The sequence below is a fragment of the Syngnathus leptorhynchus genome, chromosome 3 (assembly GCF_054491065.1).
Source record: "Syngnathus leptorhynchus isolate UIUO chromosome 3, UIUO_Slep, whole genome shotgun sequence".
Classification (NCBI taxonomy): domain Eukaryota; kingdom Metazoa; phylum Chordata; class Actinopteri; order Syngnathiformes; family Syngnathidae; genus Syngnathus; species Syngnathus leptorhynchus.
This window is the reverse complement of record NC_141197.1, coordinates 222085-230000: the sequence shown is the minus strand read 5'-3', so window position 1 is coordinate 230000 and position 7916 is coordinate 222085.

Below are 7916 nucleotides of genomic sequence, written 5' to 3'. Positions count from 1 at the left end.
CTATAACCTTCTTCTTCCCGCCCCACCACCATCAACGTCGGCCACCACCACCAGACCGCCTCCCCCAGACTTCCAGAAGCGAAGCCGGTCCCCAAGCACCAACCCCGACCGACACCGAGGCACCCGCCGAAGGCGGGTGCCGAGTTCACCGGCCCCAAGCGACAACCGGTCACCGAGGCACCCGCCGAAGGCGGGTGCCGAGTTCACCGGCCCCAAGCGACAACCGGTCACCGAGGCACCCGCCGAAGGCGGGTGCCGAGTTCACTGGCCCCAAGCGACAGCGGTCACCGAGGCACCCGCCTCCGGCGGGTGCCGAGTTCACCGGCCCCGAGCACCAGCGGTCAGCCACGGAGGGTGCTGGATCATCCATACTTCCGTAGCTCCAGAGCTCCATAGCCCCGGAGCTCCATAGCTCCATAGCCCCGGAGCTCCATAGCCCCGGAGCTCCATAGCTCCATACTTCCATAGCCCCAGAGCTCCATACTTCCATAGCCCCAGAGCTCCATAGCTCCAGACTTCCATAGCTCCATACTTCCATAGCTCCATAGCTCCATAGCTCCATACTTCCATAGCTCCATACTTCCATAGCTCCATACTTCCATAGCACCAGAGCTCCATACTTCCATAGCACCAGAGCTCCATACTTCCATAGCACCAGAGCTCCATACCTCCAGAGCTCCAGAGCTCCAGCCTGGGTGGCTGGTGGCTCCATAGCTCCATACTTCCATAGCTCTAAGTCAGAGAGTTGGCGAAAATTGCACTAAGTGCGAAAGCCCATTCATTTACAACGGCGTGTCCGCCAGGCGGCGACATTTCCCCGTTACCGGTGGCTGCGCGGCGGGTGAGTGACAGAGCTTATCCGAGCGGCTGGAACTCTGCGCCGGCGTGGTCGAGCGTGAGGCCTCGGCCCTTTGGCTGCCTGGTACCTGAAACACTTCCATTGATCCAGCCACGGAGGGTGCTGGCTGGTGGCTCCATACCTCCATAGCTCCATAGCACCAGAGCTCCATAGCTCCATAGCACCAGAGCTCCATGGCTTCAGAGCTCCATAGCACCATAGCTCCATACCTCCAGAGCTCCAGGGCTCCATAGCTCCATACCTCCAGAGCTCCATACCTCCAGAGCTCCATACCTCCAGAGCTCCATAGCACCAGAGCTCCATGGCTTCAGAGCTCCATAGCACCATAGCTCCATACCTCCAGAGCTCCAGGGCTCCATAGCTCCATACCTCCAGAGCTCCATACCTCCAGAGCTCCATACCTCCAGAGCTCCATAGCACCAGAGCTCCATGGCTTCAGAGCTCCATAGCACCATAGCTCCATACCTCCAGAGCTCCAGGGCTCCATAGCTCCATACCTCCAGAGCTCCATACCTCCAGAGCTCCATACCTCCAGAGCTCCAGAGCTCCATAGCACCAGAGCTCCATGGCTTCAGAGCTCCATAGCACCATAGCTCCATACCTCCAGAGCTCCAGGGCTCCATAGAGAGACCGGAACTTAGTCTCTGTAGAATGACGGCGGGCGGGCGTGCGTAAAGGGCGCGTCCGGGGATGAGGCAGCATCCCCGGGCCGCGGCAGGGAGGAGGCAGCCTCCCCGGGGCGGAACTTAGTCTCCGTAGAATGACGGCGGGCGTGCGTAAAGGGCGCGTCCGGGGATGAGGCAGCATCCCCGGGCCGCGGAGGGGAGGAGGCAGCCTCCCCGGGGCGGAACTTAGTCTCTGTAGAATGACGGCGGGCGGGCGTGCGTAAAGGGCGCGTCCGGGGATGAGGCAGCATCCCCGGGCCGCGGAGGGGAGGAGGCAGCCTCCCCGGGGTGGAACTTAGTCTCTGTAGAATGACGGCGGGCGTGCGTAAAGGACGCGTCCGGGGATGAGGCAGCATCCCCGTATACCAAACCGGGCATCAGCCCCTACCCGCCGGAGCAAAAAAAATCCACTCCTGGTACCTAAAATTTTCCTCCGCGGCGGGCTGGGGGCCTAATCTTTCTCCGGGCCGGGCGGCAGGCACTTTCTCCGGACACCAAACCAAGGCGTCGGCCCCTAACCGCCGGTGCAAAAAAAAATCCACTCCTGGTACCTAAAATTTTCCTATGCGGCGGGCTGGGGACTATAACCTTCTTCTTCCCGCCCCACCACCATCAACGTCGGCCACCACCACCAGACCGCCTCCCCCAGACTTCCAGAAGCGAAGCCGGTCCCCAAGCACCAACCCCGACCGACACCGAGGCACCCGCCGAAGGCGGGTGCCGAGTTCACCGGCCCCAAGCGACAACCGGTCACCGAGGCACCCGCCGAAGGCGGGTGCCGAGTTCACCGGCCCCAAGCGACAACCGGTCACCGAGGCACCCGCCGAAGGCGGGTGCCGAGTTCACTGGCCCCAAGCGACAGCGGTCACCGAGGCACCCGCCTCCGGCGGGTGCCGAGTTCACCGGCCCCGAGCACCAGCGGTCAGCCACGGAGGGTGCTGGATCATCCATACTTCCGTAGCTCCAGAGCTCCATAGCCCCGGAGCTCCATAGCTCCATAGCCCCGGAGCTCCATAGCCCCGGAGCTCCATAGCTCCATACTTCCATAGCCCCAGAGCTCCATACTTCCATAGCCCCAGAGCTCCATAGCTCCAGACTTCCATAGCTCCATACTTCCATAGCTCCATAGCTCCATAGCTCCATACTTCCATAGCTCCATACTTCCATAGCTCCATACTTCCATAGCACCAGAGCTCCATACTTCCATAGCACCAGAGCTCCATACTTCCATAGCACCAGAGCTCCATACCTCCAGAGCTCCAGAGCTCCAGCCTGGGTGGCTGGTGGCTCCATAGCTCCATACTTCCATAGCTCTAAGTCAGAGAGTTGGCGAAAATTGCACTAAGTGCGAAAGCCCATTCATTTACAACGGCGTGTCCGCCAGGCGGCGACATTTCCCCGTTACCGGTGGCTGCGCGGCGGGTGAGTGACAGAGCTTATCCGAGCGGCTGGAACTCTGCGCCGGCGTGGTCGAGCGTGAGGCCTCGGCCCTTTGGCTGCCTGGTACCTGAAACACTTCCATTGATCCAGCCACGGAGGGTGCTGGCTGGTGGCTCCATACCTCCATAGCTCCATAGCACCAGAGCTCCATAGCTCCATAGCACCAGAGCTCCATGGCTTCAGAGCTCCATAGCACCATAGCTCCATACCTCCAGAGCTCCAGGGCTCCATAGCTCCATACCTCCAGAGCTCCATACCTCCAGAGCTCCATACCTCCAGAGCTCCATAGCACCAGAGCTCCATGGCTTCAGAGCTCCATAGCACCATAGCTCCATACCTCCAGAGCTCCAGGGCTCCATAGCTCCATACCTCCAGAGCTCCATACCTCCAGAGCTCCATACCTCCAGAGCTCCATAGCACCAGAGCTCCATGGCTTCAGAGCTCCATAGCACCATAGCTCCATACCTCCAGAGCTCCAGGGCTCCATAGCTCCATACCTCCAGAGCTCCATACCTCCAGAGCTCCATACCTCCAGAGCTCCAGAGCTCCATAGCACCAGAGCTCCATGGCTTCAGAGCTCCATAGCACCATAGCTCCATACCTCCAGAGCTCCAGGGCTCCATAGCTCCATACCTCCAGAGCTCCATACCTCCAGAGCTCCAGAGCTCCATAGCACCAGAGCTCCATGGCTTCAGAGCTCCATAGCACCATAGCTCCATACCTCCAGAGCTCCAGGGCTCCATAGCTCCATACCTCCAGAGCTCCATACCTCCAGAGCTCCATACCTCCAGAGCTCCATAGCTCCATAGCACCAGAGCTCCATAGCTCCATAGCACCAGAGCTCCATAGCACCAGAGCTCCATAGCACCAGAGCTCCATAGCTCCATAGCACCAGAGCTCCATAGCTCCATAGCACCAGAGCTCCATAGCTCCATAGCACCAGAGCTCCATACTTCCAGAGCTCCATAGCTCCATAGCTCCATAGCACCAGAGCTCCATAGCTCCATAGCACCAGAGCTCCATGGCTTCAGAGCTCCATAGCACCATAGCTCCATACCTCCAGAGCTCCAGGGCTCCATAGCTCCATACCTCCAGAGCTCCATACCTCCAGAGCTCCATACCTCCAGAGCTCCATAGCACCAGAGCTCCATAGCTCCATAGCACCAGAGCTCCATAGCACCAGAGCTCCATAGCACCAGAGCTCCATAGCTCCATAGCACCAGAGCTCCATAGCTCCATAGCACCAGAGCTCCATACTTCCAGAGCTCCATAGCTCCATAGCACCAGAGCTCCATGGCTTCAGAGCTCCATAGCACCATAGCTCCATACCTCCAGAGCTCCAGGGCTCCATACCTCCAGAGCTCCATACCTCCAGAGCTCCATACCTCCAGAGCTCCAGAGCTCCATAGCACCAGAGCTCCATGGCTTCAGAGCTCCATAGCACCATAGCTCCATACCTCCAGAGCTCCAGGGCTCCATAGCTCCATACCTCCAGAGCTCCATACCTCCAGAGCTCCAGAGCTCCATAGCACCAGAGCTCCATGGCTTCAGAGCTCCATAGCACCATAGCTCCATACCTCCAGAGCTCCAGGGCTCCATAGCTCCATACCTCCAGAGCTCCATACCTCCAGAGCTCCATACCTCCAGAGCTCCATAGCTCCATAGCACCAGAGCTCCATAGCTCCATAGCACCAGAGCTCCATAGCACCAGAGCTCCATAGCACCAGAGCTCCATAGCTCCATAGCACCAGAGCTCCATAGCTCCATAGCACCAGAGCTCCATAGCTCCATAGGACCAGAGCTCCATACTTCCAGAGCTCCATAGCTCCATAGCTCCATAGCACCAGAGCTCCATAGCTCCATAGCACCATAGCTCCATACCTCCAGAGCTCCAGGGCTCCATAGCTCCATACCTCCAGAGCTCCATACCTCCAGAGCTCCATACCTCCAGAGCTCCATAGCTCCATAGCACCAGAGCTCCATAGCTCCATAGCACCAGAGCTCCATAGCACCAGAGCTCCATAGCACCAGAGCTCCATAGCTCCATAGCACCAGAGCTCCATAGCTCCATAGCACCAGAGCTCCATAGCTCCATAGCACCAGAGCTCCATACTTCCAGAGCTCCATAGCTCCATAGCTCCATAGCACCAGAGCTCCATAGCTCCATAGCACCAGAGCTCCATGGCTTCAGATCTCCATAGCACCATAGCTCCATACCTCCAGAGCTCCAGGGCTCCATAGCTCCATACCTCCAGAGCTCCATACCTCCAGAGCTCCATACCTCCAGAGCTCCATAGCACCAGAGCTCCATAGCTCCATAGCACCAGAGCTCCATAGCACCAGAGCTCCATAGCACCAGAGCTCCATAGCTCCATAGCACCAGAGCTCCATAGCTCCATAGCACCAGAGCTCCATACTTCCAGAGCTCCATAGTTCCATAGCTCCATAGCACCAGAGCTCCATAGCTCCATAGCACCAGAGCTCCATAGCTCCATAGCACCAGAGCTCCATACTTCCATAGCTCCATAGCTCCATACCTCCAGAGCTCCATAGCTCCATAGCTCCATACCTCCAGAGCTCCATAGCTCCAGAGCTCCATAGCTCCATAGCTCCATAGCACCAGAGCTCCATAGCTCCATAGCACCAGAGCTCCATACTTCCATAGCTCCAGGGCTCCATAGCTCCAGGGTTCCATACCTCCAGAGCTCCATAGCTCCATACTTCCAGAGCTCCATAGCTCCATACTTCCATAGCTCCATACTTCCATACCTCCATAGCTCCATACTTCCATAGCACCAGAGCTCCATACTTCCATAGCACCAGAGCTCCATACCTCCAGAGCTCCAGAGCTCCAGCCTGGGTGGCTGGTGGCTCCATAGCTCCATACTTCCATAGCTCTAAGTCAGAGAGTTGGCGAAAATTGCACTAAGTGCGAAAGCCCATTCATTTACAACGGCGTGTCCACAAGGCGGCGACATTTCCCCGTTACCGGTGGCTGCGCGGCGGGTGAGTGACAGAGCTTATCCGAGCGGCTGGAACTCTGCGCCGGCGTGGTCGAGCGTGAGGCCTCGGCCCTTTGGCTGCCTGGTACCTAAAACACTTCCATTGATCCAGCCACGGAGGGTGCTGGCTGGTGGCTCCATACCTCCATAGCTCCATAGCACCAGAGCTCCATAGCTCCATAGCACCAGAGCTCCATGGCTTCAGAGCTCCATAGCACCATAGCTCCATACCTCCAGAGCTCCAGGGCTCCATAGCTCCATACCTCCAGAGCTCCATACCTCCAGAGCTCCATACCTCCAGAGCTCCATAGCACCAGAGCTCCATGGCTTCAGAGCTCCATAGCACCATAGCTCCATACCTCCAGAGCTCCAGGGCTCCATAGCTCCATACCTCCAGAGCTCCATACCTCCAGAGCTCCATACCTCCAGAGCTCCAGAGCTCCATAGCACCAGAGCTCCATGGCTTCAGAGCTCCATAGCACCATAGCTCCATACCTCCAGAGCTCCAGGGCTCCATAGCTCCATACCTCCAGAGCTCCATACCTCCAGAGCTCCAGAGCTCCATAGCACCAGAGCTCCATGGCTTCAGAGCTCCATAGCACCATAGCTCCATACCTCCAGAGCTCCAGGGCTCCATAGCTCCATACCTCCATAGCTCCATAGCACCAGAGCTCCATAGCTCCATAGCACCAGAGCTCCATGGCTTCAGAGCTCCATAGCACCATAGCTCCATACCTCCAGAGCTCCAGGGCTCCAAAGCTCCATACCTCCAGAGCTCCATACCTCCAGAGCTCCATACCTCCAGAGCTCCATAGCTCCATAGCACCAGAGCTCCATAGCTCCATAGCACCAGAGCTCCATAGCACCATAGCTCCATAGCACCAGAGCTCCATAGCTCCATAGCACCAGAGCTCCATAGCTCCATAGCACCAGAGCTCCATAGCTCCATAGCACCAGAGCTCCATACTTCCAGAGCTCCATAGCTCCATAGCTCCATAGCACCAGAGCTCCATAGCTCCATAGCACCAGAGCTCCATAGCTCCATAGCACCAGAGCTCCATACTTCCATAGCTCCATAGCTCCATACCTCCAGAGCTCCATAGCTCCATACCTCCAGAGCTCCATAGCTCCAGAGCTCCATAGCTCCATAGCACCAGAGCTCCATAGCTCCATAGCACCAGAGCTCCATACTTCCATAGCTCCAGGGCTCCATAGCTCCAGGGCTCCATAGCTCCATACCTCCAGAGCTCCATAGCTCCATACCTCCAGAGCTCCATATTTCCATACTTCCAGAGCTCCATAGCTCCATAGCACCAGAGCTCCATAGCTCCATAGCACCAGAGCTCCATAGCTCCATAGCACCAGAGCTCCATAGCTCCATAGCACCAGAGCTCCATAGCTCCATAGCTCCAGGGCTCCATAGCTCCATAGCTCCAGGGCTCCATAGCTCCATAGCTCCAGGGCTCCATAGCTCCAGGGCTCCAGGGCTCCATAGCTCCATACCTCCAGAGCTCCATAGCTCCATACTTCCAGAGCTCCATAGCTCCATAGCTCCATACTTCCATAGCTCCATAGCTCCATACTTCCATAGCACCAGAGCTCCATACCTCCAGAGCTCCATAGCTCCAGCCTGGGTGGCTGGTGGCTCCATAGCTCCATACTTCCATAGCTCCAGTCAGAGAGTTGGCGAAAATTGCACTAAGTGCGAAAGCCCATTCATTTACAACGGCGTGTCCACAAGGCGGCGACATTTCCCCGTTACCGGTGGCTGCGCGGCGGGTGAGTGACAGAGCTTATCCGAGCGGCTGGAACTCTGCGCCGGCGTGGTCGAGCGTGAGGCCTCGGCCCTTTGGCTGCCTGGTACCTAAAACACTTCCATTGATCCAGCCACGGAGGGTGCTGGCTGGTGGCTCCATACCTCCATAGCTCCATAGCACCAGAGCTCCATAG